Raw genomic sequence first — 15,579 nt, forward strand, 5'->3', positions numbered from 1 at the left:
TTACTGCATAATAGTTGTCTTATCTAATGCCATCACTAGGCTGATTAAAGAATTGAATTGAGGCTGCTACATTCAACAGTGAGTTCATTTCATTCAGGTGTGAGGATGGTGGATCAGGAAAGACAGGGGAAGGCAACGGGTAGGTCTAACATTAGGTGGAAGTGTAGGGGGAGCCACTTGATACCAACAGATTAATTTCTTAATATTATGGAAAAACTAATACATGTTTGTTTGACAATATGTCTTAGTGGAGAAGAGCACAGGCAAGGAGTGAATGAGAAAGACATGAGGTCGGCGATGGCTAGAGATGAGCCCAGTGATGACATCAGGTAGGAGTTCTATTAGTTAGACCACACAAAACTAAATGTCCACTATGGTTTGAAGTTCTGTTGACCAACCTATTCACTGTGTCCTTTTTGGGGAAAAAAATAGTGCAGACAGAGATGGAAAATATAACAATTAGCCTGTGTCTGACAGCGGGGACGTAATAAACATATCAGAACGGGGGGCACACTTATTTATTTATTTATGGTTTTTTTTTTGGAGGTGGGGGGCGCCAAAATTGTTGTTGGATACCCCTCTGACACTGGGTAGTTGCGCCCCTGGTCACTCAGGAGATACAGAGAGAATCATATCCTTCTCATTAAGAAATATTATGACCCACATCTCTGGTTTTATAAAAAATTAGGAGGACAGCGATGCTAACTGCACATGAAGCAGCTTGTTAAGTCACACTCGCTGCGTATGGACTTTTACTGTGCGCCTTTCTGGGTATTTGAACAATGTTTCTGTTCGATGTGACAGACCACAGTGATGGTCTTACTGCAGCTCATTAAATACACATTGACTCACCATGTTGTACTTGACTCACCATGGAGCAGAAACTGGACGACATCAGAGGGAAAATCAGCAAGCATTTTGTCCATAAAATATGATCCAGTTTTCCAGTGATTTTGGTTCTGTAAAGCTTTACAGCACTTTTCCGGCCGATCGTACCTGCTTAACAAAGTTGCATAGAGCAGGAACAGGCGATTAAAAAATATATATAAAAACTTCTCATAGAAGACACACAAACAACCTTATGAAAAGAGGGTATGTGGAGGAGGAAAATCTTATACTGAAAAAAACAAAACCGCAGAAATACAGTATATGAGTTGGGAATAGAAATTTCTAAAAGATCTTTCAAATTCGGATCCTATATATTGGTACATTAAATGTTTCCATTTCTGTCTCTCCGAATGACAGAGGCAACGTTCCCCCTTTTAGAGGTCAGTGTAGTAAAATGATTTTAAAAGCTGTTATGTTAAGGTAAAATAGTTATGCGATGTTGCTTTAATAAACCTCACCCTTTTGAATGCAAGAACCAACCAAATTCCCATTATCCTTTGCAGGGTGGCTATGTTTATCTAGCAATACAGATCAACCTGGTGGCCCAATACGTCCTAGGTTAGCATCCAGCCATGGACCATAGCTGCATGCCATTCTCCTTCTGTCTCTCCCTCTATTTCCCATAATCCAGTTAGTATGGTTATTTTCCCAGTAGTCTTTCTTGAATGTTAATAGTGATGTTTTTCTCTGCGATATTAGCGGTAATGGTTCAAGGTCTCCGAATAATTCCAGCTTGTGATCTCCAACAGCAAAAAGAGAGAAGCAGGATGTGTTCCCTTGTTGTAGACAAAATAAAGCAATGAGCCAAAAAGAAGTTTTTATTAAAACAATCAGGTTCACATATTAAATGGACCGTTGACTTGAAAATACATTTTTTTAATATATTTTTCCTGTTACCAAGTGCCAAGTGAGGGAGATATCGGCCATAGAGATGTAGACTAGATGGCACTTGGCTTGTTGTGCTCAAAGCGCCACAAAAACACATTTGAAAAACTCAACAGCAATATCTTTTTCCAGAAATCACGACCCAGTTAATCGAGATAATCCACAGACCTGCTTGTGATCAGTTTGATATCTGAACAATTTTCTTTCTACCGAACTACACCTCATTACAACTCATCAACTGATTGGGGCCAGAGCAAACGGACGACTTAATCTGATGGTGTTGTGTTAATCGGGAATACTGAGCAGACTTTTGTGTTATTGTGATTGAGAACATCTCAAGTTTATACTTACTCTGGAATCAGACTGCAAAGACACAAATCAATAACCGTGAGATACTTTAATCCAGTGTCTTGCTCAAAGACACTTCAGCAGAGTAGATGCTGGCCAACAAGAAGATCCTGTCAACAGCTGAGGAAGCTGTTTAAACAATGCTACTTGGGGAGTTGCCAAATTATTATATACATCTATATACAATATGTGTGTGCATGTGCGTCTGTGTGTGTGTGTGTGTGTGTGTGTGTGTGTGTGTGTGTGTGTGTGTGTGTGTGTGTGTGTGTGTGTGTGTGTGTGTGTGTGTGTGTGGTCCAGGTGTGCTGCAGTGATGGATAGGGAGAAATGACAAGAGTTGACAGCTCAGTCCTGTTCCTCATCTATTAGGTGAAACAGCTCCCTGGCAGCCTCACACACACACACACACACACACACACACACACACACACACACACACACACACACACACACACACACACACACACACACACACAGAACAAATCTCTAACTCTCACTGACAAAGCAGGTTGTGTGTGTGTGTGTGTGTGTGTGTGTGTGTGTGTGTGTGTGTGTGTGTGTGTGTGTGTGCCTGTGTGTTAATGGTGTACAAAGGGAGAAAGAGATGGTGAAATCCTGAGCCTGAGGAGGGTCAATTTCCCTCTTCTTGTTGCTATGACAACCCATCATGTAGCGCCCCAAAAATAATGATTAACAGCAAGAAACACAGAGAGAGGAGAGACTGGAGAGAGGAAAGCGAGAGCAAATAACTTCTTTAGAAACAAACATCATTACATGTATATTAAAAAGAAAACGTGGAGAGTGTGTGTGTGTGTGTGTGTGTTTCTGTGTGACATGTTGTGAAGGAAAGGCTTGCTTTGTCTCTCTTCCTCCTCAGTGCTGTGTGCAGGGTGTGAAGCCCAGCAGGAAGAAGGAAGTGCTAATTGCTTCTCTTTAGTCTGCACTGAGAAAAGAGCGAGCAGTTAGCGCTGTAGGTCCACCGCTCTGACCATCCCCTCTCACACACACACACACACACACACACCCACACACACACACACACACAAACACGCTGACTTCCCGTTCATACTGTCCTGATCGTCCAGAAAACATGGCCTCCCTCTGCGCTAGTCAACTCGCTTATGCAAAAACGCTGGTATTATTCCAGAGCAGGGAATTGTCTCCCACCCAGTGTGGGAGGCAGTTAGTCCGCAAAAGAAATATGGGCTACAAAAAATGCGAGGGTCTATGTTAGTGTGGGGGTGTTGTTACAGGTACAGATCTTATTTTGGACCCAATCTAAACAGACCTGATGAAAACCTATACCTGAACCTGTGCATAATTTAATTATCATAAAATACCCCATCGTAAAAAGACCTGGAGAATGCCCAAAATAGACATGAGGAGAATTAGACCTGAGGGGTGTAGCGCGACGCAAGTTCGATAGGGCGAGGCTTTTTTGAGTTAGCTGGCTCAACAAAGAGTGAAACCCCAATCGGAGGTAATTTTTGACATATAAATTCTGGTAGGGTTGCCCAATATATAGGAAAATTAAATAATGCAATCCAAACATACCCTAGATATATATTATATTATGCTGGACCATACCTGCACAACCAATAAACTGCACATGATAGGGCTTTGACTCCGAACTTTGATATTCGAATATCATTCGAATATTTAAAATAATAATGATATTCGAACGAATATTAGGCAGCCCTTAATATTCGAATCTGTTATGGCAATTATTTTTTGTAAATGTGTTTGGTTGTAAACGTTGTTTTCAACTCAGATTCCGAGGCTTTTTCACGCATTTCAAAACGTAACTACACGTCGCGCTGACGCACGTCTCTTGGCCGTGGCTCGGTAGCGTTGCATTCGCGCCTAATTCTCAAATAGGGTTGGGCATCGAGAAGCGATTCCTACTTGGAATCGTTTCGAAAATTACGATTCCATCGGAGCTGTGCTCTAGTGTGGCTTAATTTTACATTGAAAAAGCCCCGTCAAACTGCAACCCACCTTTGAATCAAAATAAAATGTTCCTCTTATTTGTGAAATAAGCACGTGACCCGTTTCAACTGAATAAAGAGAATAAAGAAATTGTAGTTGCAATTGACTGTAGCTTGGCTGTTCAAACGTGGCGGGTTTGTGCAGGATGTCCCATGTTGCGCAAGTAAAAGTCATAGTTCCGTATCTGAAAGTAAAATTGGACTATCATCCATAGTTATAAACACAAAGTAAGTAATCATAGCAAAGCCAGTCTTTTTTATTTGACAGTGACACAGTAACTTATATCAGGCAAGAAACCTGTCTTGTTTACAAAAGTGAATCAAATCTTGAATCACTCTTGAATCAATTCTGCCTAAAAAGGACGGGGTGGGTTGCTGGCATTTTCACCATCTGTAATTTGACACTACACATGGCACCGCAATTATGCAGATCTGCCTTTTTCCATGATTGGCTGAACAGAGAGGCCATGAAAATGCCATGCTGTTTATGACTCCTGGGCATTAGAATGACATGACTTTACTAGGAAACAGGGACGTGCACTGACATTTTGGGCGGCAGCGGCTCAAGGAAATAAAGGCCTAATAGTTAATAAATTATTTATTTGAAATTTAAACTAAACATTAAATATATTAACACAACTCTGACTACCTTACCAATTTATCTTATTTCCCTTACGCAATTGTTTTTAATGGATTTAATATATATTCAACAAAATAATCAGTTCACACAGAGACTTTTTAGTATTCACCAGGTTAATCACAAACAGCAAAGGAAAATCTGCCACAATGTGCATGCTTTCTATGCTACTAGTTTCAAGCATAAATTGAGAATAGGTGACTGCACCAAGGAGATGGACATTGTCTTGTTTATTTTGCAAATGGCAATAAATAATTTTTATTATTTGGGTGTTATTGGAATAAATAACACTTAACACTTTTTCAACAAAAATCTTCCAAATGGAAAAAGGCTGTTTTGTTCATTTTACAGGAAAAACACTATTATTATTAGAGGAGCCTATGATCCAAATAATGAAGTTACTGTTAAATGCAAGACACTTTTTTCATGTTGTGTTCAATTTAAAGATTTTGGTCTATTTTGCTGCCATGTCTTCTTCTACTCTAAGGGAAATAAAACTTCCAAAATACACATTTACATTGTATTTGTTTTAGGCTGCATCTGTAGATCTCTTCTAAATTAATTTACATATTTAAACCTAACACTTAAGGGGGAGAGACTCTTAACTCATTAGCTGGGGAAGTTCTGGTGCTGATATGTTTTTATCCTGTTCACCTGCAGTGCCTTGTCAAATAAATGCAAATTAGCATATTTTAATTAGTTAACGCCTAATTTGCACATCAATGTGGCTATTGTGATGACGTTATTAGACACAGATTTTACTGTATTCACCTGGTGTGTCTCTATTAAGTACAGTACATTAGCCTGTATGGCCATGATGCCTCAGCTAAACCTTAGCTAATTTATTAAATAGCCTAAGCTAGTAGCTCATGCATGTTTGCAAGACAGAAGTTAACTATATTTGTTTCGTCGTTTGGCTAATTAGCTGTAAACTCGAGGCACTGGCTGCTTAGTCTTTTGTTCATCACCACTCACCTCAACACAAGCCAAGAAAAACTTTCTGAGGTAGGAGCTGGAAGGGACTTCTGCCTTTCTGTCTGCCTGTGTGTGTGTGTGTGTGTGTGTGTGTGTGTGTGTGTGTGTGTGTGTGTGTGTGTGTGTGTGTGTGTGTGTGTGCGTGTGTGCGTGTGTGCGCGTGTTTGTGCAGTGCTGCTGAGGAGATGCATCGGAGAGGGGGGGGGATCAACAGCCTAATCTGATGTCAATGTGTGCATGTGCCTGCTAGAAATAAAGCAGGGTTTCATTCATTCTACGTAATATGGAGGAAGATTTGTTTCGCCTGTTCCCGAACAATTCTAGATCAACTGGTGTAGCAATTGTTAATTCATTCATTCATGATTTAATCAGACAATCGTAACTGTCAGTATCCACTTTCAGAGGTAACGTTTCAATTTGCGATCTAATTCCAATATCATTCCCCAGCTGACAGGCAGATCTGAATTAACTGTGATACAGGTTTGCATGAGTCTGTTACATTGTACTTAAAACAACGCAGCAGGCTGTGTCAGTAAAAACGGCTAACTATAACAACAACCTATTATCTCTATTATCTCTTTGAAGAGAGTCATATGGGACTCGTAGAAAGCAAACAAGAACAAGAAAAGACTGAGACAGCCAGCAGGTTCTCTACTTAAGCCCTTGTAATGATTTGGTACTGTGTGTGTGTGTGTGTGTGTGTGTGTGTGTGTGTGTGTGTGTGTGTGTGTGTGTGTGTGTGTGTGTGTGTGTGTGTGTGATTGTGTGTGTGTGTGTGTGTGTGTGTGTGTGTGATATTTCCATAATTCATCATCAAAATGCAACAATGGAATTGAATTCACCTGAAGAGACATACGTAATCAGAGCTGCACTGGGCAGTGTTTGCACGTTGGCAGGCCAAAGTTTCAGCTAGAAGTAACTTTTGGCTTAAAGTGATGGTTTGGAGTAATTTCACCCTAGGCTGCTTTGCACCTTGACCTCGAGCCAAACAACCCCCCATAAGCTTTTTTCCCCGTGTTATAACGTTGGTCGAGTTAGCGTTCAGCTGGTTAGCTTAGTGCAGGCGCTATTGGATCCACATTTGTATGTCGTAGCGTACCCCACTAATAATGCCCGGAATGATACCAAATGTCTACAGTAGTACAAATAGTTTCGGTACTTAAACATAAAACGAGACATTAGAAAGTTTGTAACGACACCAGAAGTATATTTAAATAACACTTTCCTGATGGATAGTCGTCTTGGCTGCTACCGCGCGAGATTACGCACAGAGCCCAACATCTATTGCCGGAAAAGACTACTGGAGAAGAAGATCCAAGAAGCGAGTGAACAGCAGAAGCAGCTACTGCAGCGTGAGGTGATAGGACAAGATGCCACACAGTTGGATATATCCCGGCTGCAGTTTAAAAGCAATAGATGTTGTGCTCTGTGCAGGATCTCGCGTGATAGCTGAGAAGTTGTCGATGTTCAAATTTGTTGGCTAAGTCCTGGACCTTCGCAACCTACCTACAGCACCTTTAAAGAAGACTTGAAGGTAGCGTTTGAGACCATAAACTCATTATGAAAATGTTTATTGAGGTAATACATCAAGGCAGAAGTATGGTCATTTTCCCATACACTTGAGAAACAGACTTCTTTTTGTAACCAGTGGAGTTGCCCTCTGCTGTAAATTAGATGGAATGCAGGTTTAATGCACTTCCCAATTGGCTTCAATTTTCAGATGCAGAAGCTTCGTCCATTGTTTATCCCATGATACCTTGTGACTTCCCTTTTCTTAGAGATTTGTGGGAAGTAAATGATTTGGACACATGCCACACCTTGAAGGAAAAGTCAGAGAGTTTGGGAAATATGCTTATTTGAGTTATTGTTGAGATTTCAATACCACTCTCATGTCTGCACGGTAAGTATGAAACTTTAGCCAGAAGCCCATTAGCTTAGCTTAGCACAAAGACTGGAAACAGGAAACATCTTGGCTTGGGTCTGCACAGCAGTGGCTTCATATTAATATATGTCATTATGTTAGATCTGATAGTGATGCTGATCTTCTCACTAAACCGTCTGCAAGACTATAAGCACATTTCCCAAATGTTCCCAAACCTTTTCTTTAGACAGAATAATGTGATGTGTGATGAGTGTGGGTAAAAAGTACTTTGTACAATTTGTCCCTAAGAAAAATTGTGGGGTAGAAGTTTGAAGTTTCATAAAGTGGAATCATTCAGGTAAAGTACAAGTACAGCAAATTTGCTTAAGTGCAGGACTTAAGTAAATGTACCTAGTTACATTCCACCACTGTGTAACTGTACAGGCTGTCCTCAGGTACTGTTCGTACTAACAAACATAGCTACGAAAAGTAATGCACTGTAATTCATATGTATTCCACGTTTTTATTACTGTCAGTAATAAAATGTGTCTAATGGCTGTAGTTATTATGATCGGAGCTCCCAGTATACACTAACCCCCATTTTCCACTGGACACATCTGTGCTGCTTTTCGGCTGCATTCTGTTCTGTCCTCTGTCAAGCGCCATACCACACCGGGAGAATCTCAGAAGCAGAGTGTTTTGCTACCCGACTCGCAGATTATATTGTCTCTACTTTGTACTGTACAGAACAATCACGTGTTTATTAATGTGCTCATATTATGCTCATTTTGAGTTTCATACCGTAATTGTATTTAGAGGTTGTACCAGAATATGTTTATGTGGTTTAATTTAAAAAAAAAAACACCATATTTTGTTGTACTGCACATTGCTGCAGCTCCTCTTTTCACCCTGTGTGTTGAGCTCTCTGTTTTAGCTACAGAGTGAGGCATCACAGTTCTGTTCCATCTTTGTTGGGAGTCGTACATGCGCAGTAGCTAGGTCAGCACAGCTAGCCAGTCAGTTGCAGAGTATGAGGGCGTGCCACGCTAGCAGCTAGGCGAGCATTATAACGTGTTACAAAGTGACGCACGTTCGTCACGGAAGTAAAGGCTGGACTACAATAGAGCTGTTTGGAGCAGTTTGTGAACAGTGTTTTCTGTTGGAGTTGGTAAGTCACTTTGGGGTGGACTTTGGGCTTTTTCACTTTGTAAACCAATAACGTGAACAAAAAGATATATAACACAATAAAGGAAAGGGGAAAAGCCAAAAAGCATAATATGAACACTTTAAGCTAGTATCTACCTTCTACTCCAAGCACTCCTATAATTAAACTCCACTAGTGCAGTGCCCATTAAAAAATGTGCCTGTTTGGAACGGGCGATTGCTTGGCCTTTGGTATTGCAGCTTGTAGAATTCTTCAAAACCAAATTGTACCCCAAAATTGCTTACAGAAGGACCCCAAACCACTTAATATGCAACTCCACTGCATCTTACTACTGACTTACAGTGTAGGTCTACATCAGAGGAAGACATTGTACTATTATATTTACCTGACAGAAAACGGGGCACATTCAGAATGTAATCACAAAATATCACAATGACAATGTGGAGTAATCAGACATTAGTGTCATGGACTCATGGCAGTGCGCTACCCACCCGGCCTGTTATGAGAGCTAATCAGCACATGTCTGCGTTAATCAACCAACAGTGTGCGCGCACGCAGAGAGAGAGAGAGAGACAGACAGTGTTGTCTCGTGTCGTATGATCGTTAACAAATTTAACACTTCAGCAGAGGTGTTGATTTCCATACAGGTTTAGTGGCGTGACGGTTAACAGTGAAGTAGCCAATGGATTTGCGGGGGTATGTTAGCAACGGTAATGTAATTAGTGTTTTAAGTTAGCAGTAGACTTAATTAACTCGACCCAGGGCGAGTCTGATGAAAACTGATGTGTCGGCCTGTGTTCAACTCTGAGATTTTCTCGCATCGCACAGCGTTCTGAAGGAATAATCTCCGAGATTACGTTATGTTCTGCCAGCTCACAGCAATTTAATACAATAGCTGTTGTAAAGCGTTCTGCATGTGGCGTCTGCGTGCGATGTGCAGGTTACCTTCCCCCCAAACATGCCCCCAAACACGGACACACATATACAGATACGTCTCGCTGCCACTTGTCTGTAGCTGGTTGTGTTGGATTCTGAAACGTCATCTGTGCTTCTTTTACCTATATATGTAACGATATCTTTTGCATTTCTAATCCAAACAACGTCAAACTTGGCACCGTACTTACTCGTGCCCGTAGCAAGACACCTGTCAAGATTGAAATCCATCGGACTAACGGTTCGAGAGATATGCGCATAACACAGACAGACAGACAGACAGACAGACAGACAGACGTTCCTGCAATTTATAGATAGATGTCTTATCTTTTCTGGCGTTGTCCTTATAAAAGGGACTTGTGATGTCTATTATGTTTTTCCACCTCCAAGATGAATCTCTTGTTGTCCGTGGTGTTGTAGAGCAGACATATACTATATTGGGGGTTGGCTTTTGGTAAACTGACTGGATGCGCTCGCTGTTTCACTTCGTGCCCGGCTGTCTGAACGGCCCGCGGCTCGCGTGAAAATAGACCTGCCGCGTATCTTTAGCGGAGCATAGAGCTGCTTCACGCCGGGGCACGGCTGGTGGAATATCAAGCATTGGCTTGAGGGGTAAGAGTGTGAAAATCTGCATAGGGAGGAGGTCAGGGTGGTGGATGCGTCCCAAAACACAGGACTGTCACCAAGGGGAGCGCTGTTCGTGCCGCGGAAGTGCTACTTAAGGGGACCGGTGTTTCGACCATAGTCATAGGTTTCCGTACGATATGATAGGGACCCGTTGATAAGAATACACTGCACTGTAACATCACCTACTCTCACCCCAAGCTGGATAGTGAAAACTAGCTGGAGTCAGATACAGTGTTAAAATAGTGCTGTGCTCATCTCCTCCCTGCTGTTTTTAGAGGACGTTTTTGAGTTTGGGTCATTTCCTTTGCATCAGAATAATTTCCCTTCCGTGGGCCATTTTGAACAGTATAATCATGGTAATTTCAGAAAATAGGGCACATCTACAGTGTTTCATTTGGCAGAGACAGGATGCTCTTGGCTGTTGCATCACTTCCTCTGTTGCCAGTTTGTGACGTTAGTGACGAGAGTGGTTGTCAGGGTTGTTGTACTTTATTTATAATGGGGTTTTCTTAAAGGAGTTGCAGGGTGAGTTGGTGGCTGGAGGACAAGGACTTAGATAATGTGAAGCAGCTGAAATGTTCTATAGATGCTGTTTAGTAGCTGACCGTGATGCCTGGCTGTCCTATTTGGTGAATTACCAACTGGAGAACAAGCAAGCAGCACCTTACATTACACATGTGTGAGAGGTCATCACGTGACAATAAAATTAACATATTTGAGTATTTGACAGTGGTATAGTATAGGTCAGGGATTATAGAAGCTGTAGTGTAATTTGGGAGTATTTCATGCTTTAGAAAATGGGGTTAGCTAGTTATCTGCTTTGCTTGTGTGTGTGTGTGCGTGTGCGTGTGCGCGCGCGTGTTGCTGCGTTTCTGGTGCGTTACTGTAGAATTCCTAAGAGCGTCTAACCGGGCTAGCTGGCTGCATGCAGTAAATTGGGTCACTGCTGAATTAAACACCAGAGCCTCTGCTTTCAGTGCTGCTTCACTGCTGCGCCAGAGAAGGGCAGGTTAGAAATAGTCATGGCCTTAGAGTCCCAATAAACAGTCAAGACTTGGCAGACAGGGAGAGTGGGACTGGTGCTGTGAACACAAGAAGTGGCATTTCAGAAGTCCGCCTCAAACAAACACGCCGTCTGTCGAGGAAAGGTTATGCCAAGCGTTGTTTCTTAACCGGCATCATTGGGTGCCACAGAAATCAACATGGCACAACATGGAAGAGTTAGTTTTGACTTTGTGTTTCTTTAACAAGAAGAAAGGAAGGATAAAAGATATGGGAAGACTAATAGGGAGATTGCCGGGTATGAAGTGAGGTATAGAGGAGGGCGAAAAGAGTTTGGCTGGCTATGGTTGTGGAGTTCCTGGACGTTTTTGTTGACAGGTTGTTAGTCTGTTTCGAAAAGCATCTGAAGCCTTTTGTGTGTGAGTGGTCAAACCTGGAGCCGAGCCAGAGAGTGCAGCTTGCTGTCTCCCGGCTGGATGTGTGTCAGACACACTCCTGCTGCGCTGAGCGGAGGAGGCCAAACAAAAAGAAAGAAATAGAGGCAAGAAAATAGCGGCAGAAGAAAGGTGCAATAAAAATGTAATACATTCTTGGTAGTAATTCATAAACTCGCCTAATCCTGTAACAGAGAAACAGCAGAGGGAATAGATTTGAATCCAACCCTTTGTACGGCTGTAGTCCTCCTGTCCCTGGGTGGTTTCCCAGTGCTCTGCAGTGTTTCCCATAGCTCAACCTGCTGCATCCAGTCAGCCACATTCAAGGACAAACACACTTTGAGCCAGGGCAAGGGGATTAATATTTGATATCTAGCACTGCATCATGTGGTGAGACAGACAGTCAGGCATACTAGCGAGCAGATAACAGGATGGAGTCAAAGCCATGAATAGCCACTCCCTAATGCAGCACCACCACTCTAAGCTCTCACTGCATCGGTCGCTTGCTTGGTTGGTTGTTTGATTGGTAAAAGAAAGAAAGAAGTGCTCTGCATTATTGATTGGATCTAGATGCAGAATAAAAACCTGTTACTAACGATTAATTAGGTCACATAAGGGCATCACATGTGTTGAAAAGTGGTGGGGACATAAGGGCTCAGATGAGAAAAGTTTTGAATGTAACAGGGGGATCGGTATGAGGTCAGAGTAGATAATTATGGCTGGTCTGGAAATAAATTTGCATAGTGGAGCATCAAAGGGAAAGTAGTCTATATCCACGACCTTCCACAGAAATGCCGCCGTATGTCCGTCTGTTACCTTCCGCTTTCTTTGTGTTGGAATTTTAAACTCCGGTGGATTTGTGAGGACTATGTTTAACTGCTCCTCAGATCTATGCAAGGTAAATCCAGACAGCTAGCTAGACTATCTGTCCAATCTGAGGTTTCTGTTGCACAACTAAAACTACTTTTGAACGTGCACACGTTCCACCAAAACAAGTTCCTTCCAGAGGCTATTTTGCAGCGGTTTAGGCTTAGCGCCGCCCATGACGATTGTGATTGGTTTAGAGAAATGCCAAGAAACCAGAGCATGTTTCTCTCTCATCCCGGAATGCTGTGTGGACTAGCCAGACCCTCCTCCGCAGCGCTGTGGAGGAAGGTCTGGCAATGCGGGACTAAAGGGCAAGTAACAGTCATCGATACAAGAGCGCAGAATATTTCAACATTGGGTGGGACACATATTATGCAGGGGGGTTTGGGGATTCTCCCCCAGGGAATTTTTAGCCTTAGCCTTAGCTGTGAATATATGCGAAAATGTATGACCCCTATTTATGTTTATTGTTAGGCGACGCCCTCTAGTGGCTGTAGTAATTCGGACGGCAGCAAAGCAGGAAGTGTGAGAGGATGTATACGGGTCAAACAAACACACTCAGGAGACTGGTGTTCGCCCCCCATTGACATTTAAAGTAAACAACGAGTTATTTGAACTTAACAGACAAATCTATGTCACATTCTGCATCATGTGTAATTACGCCACGTACGTACGCATGATAGTCCAAGTTACGGCACAAAAGTACTGATTTAAACCCAAACCACAATCTTTTTCTAAACTTAACTAAGTAGTTTTGTTGCCTAAACCTAACCAAACTGCAGCCGTTTCACAAGGTGAAAACCGCAATCATTACGCTTAGGTATGAGGTCGAACAATGCCTACCTTGTACGGCAGCTTGATTTGCAATATTGAAGGCAAATCGCAGGATCACATATCACACAAAAATCCACCTTGTTAGGCTTTAAATATTGCGTTTGTGTGAGGAGCTACTGGCAGCTATGGCCGTGGTTCAGGTGTGATGGCCGGGACTGTGATGGCGGACGTGAAAGACAGATGTCTCATCCAATCACCTGCCAGGTATTTCTTTGAAAGTGCCTGCCCTTTCCCAAACCATTTCCAATGACTGCTTCTCAGATGGTTCTGTGTAACAAACCATCTGATGGGTCAGGTTAGGAAAAGGCTCCTGTGGCTCATATTTCCTGCCACCGCTAGGGGCGCTAACTCATGACATGCATGACTCGTATTAGACCAGGGATGTCAAACTCATTTTCACTAAGGGCCACACTGGAAAAGAGAATCACATCAAGGGCCAGACATGTAGAGTTTATTAACATGCATGCATCGTAATTTTTGTTGCTTTTTTATGACTTTTTTTGTGGCTTTCTCAGACGTTTTTGTCACTTTTTTTTTTAAATTGTTGGTTTTTGCAACATTTTGTTGCTTCTTTGTCACTCTTTTTGACTTTTGATGCACTTCTGTCGACATAAAGCCCTACAAAAGTCAGCAAAGAGTTCCTTATCCGTCATCGAGTTTAGCAAATCAAGCAAAACGATTACATGTTTTACAACTTGTTTCACAGCCTGAATATGAAAACTCTCTGCATCTGTGGGAATCTCTGAGTCTCAAAGTCGGCAAATCTGCCCAATTCTGAGTGTCGCGTCAACAGTTTGAAAACATATTGATATGCGGGCCGAATCAAATTCAACTCAAAAAGGAACAAAATATCTATGTGGGTGTATGGTTTGAAGTAGTTGTTGGAAACTTGTTTTTGTTGCAGTGATGTTAGTCTCGCTTTGCCAGACCTTCCTCCACAGCGCTGCTTAGGAGGGTCTGGCAAGTCCAGACAGCATTCCAGGATGGGAGAAAATCGTACTCTGGTTTATTGGCATTTCTTTAAACCAGTCACAATCGGCATGGGCGGCGCTAAGCTCCGCATTGGAGCCGCTGCGAAATAGCCTCGGGAAGGATCTTGTTGTGGTGGAACGTGTACGTTCAAAAGTTGTTTTAGTCGTGCAACAGAAAACTCAGTTTGGACAGATAGTCTAGCTAGCTGTCTGGATTTACCCTGCAGAGATCTGAGGAGCAGTTAACCGTAGTCCTCATAAATCCACCGCAGTTTAAAATTCCAACACAAAGAAAGCGGAAGGAAACGGACATTGGCGAAAAGACATGCATCCACCGGCATTTCCTGGAGACACCGGAGCAATCCAGGAAGTGGAACGTCGTGGATATAGACTACAGTGATGCAGTCATAGGTGCAACAGAGAACTGTCAACCAGAAACGAGACCAGAGAAGTTTTTGGAAAGCAGAAATCAATACACCAGAGAGAGATTCTTTTTATATTCAAAACATAAGGTTTAGGGAAGATAGTGCTGTTTTCAGTTTAAATTAAAAAAAAATCTAATTACTGGAATGAAGCACCCTGCACTGTGGCAACATAGGGTTGTAGTAATCAAGTCCACATAGCAAGAGCAGAAATCCAATATTGTTTCAAGAGCTTGATGGTTATCAATGCTTCCCAAAAGGCCTTGAAATATAACCTGCATTGTGTGCTTACCAAAGTGCAGAGACAGACAGACTGACAGACAGACAGACAGACAGCAGGGATACAACTAAAGATTTGTAGCAGACCGAGCCACATGCTGGATTGATTTCACAGCAGCTTGAGAAAGCACTGAAGGCTGGGATCACACTGAGCATTTGTGTGTGTTTGTGAGGGTGGGAAAATGGTACAGCAGAGCAAAGAGGTATTAACTGTAATATGAGATTCAGAAGAGAAAAAAAACAGAGGCAACTACAGACAAACAAGTTGCATAGAAAAAAAGGCTACTAATTGTGTATCTTGAAGAGTGATTTTAAGTAAAACAGACTTTGTAAGCATATTATCATATCATCTGGCTGCCCCACAGTGGATGGCTGTAATGCCCTCTCAGGAACCAGAGTAAGCCAGCTATAGACTGAGGAACAGTTTTTTGAGGCTTCACTCTGACTCATACAGTACAGGGTT

The 15,579-nt window shown here is 42.2% G+C and overlaps 1 protein-coding gene across 1 annotated transcript in view; it reads left to right on the forward strand.

The window, feature by feature from the left end:
- Nucleotides 1-15,579, forward strand: part of necab2 (N-terminal EF-hand calcium binding protein 2) — a 174,418-nt gene that overhangs the window by 43,176 nt on the left and 115,663 nt on the right. The gene's annotated exons all lie outside the window — the stretch shown is intronic.

Source organism: Perca flavescens, chromosome 8 (assembly GCF_004354835.1).
Source record: "Perca flavescens isolate YP-PL-M2 chromosome 8, PFLA_1.0, whole genome shotgun sequence".
Classification (NCBI taxonomy): Eukaryota; Metazoa; Chordata; class Actinopteri; order Perciformes; family Percidae; genus Perca; species Perca flavescens.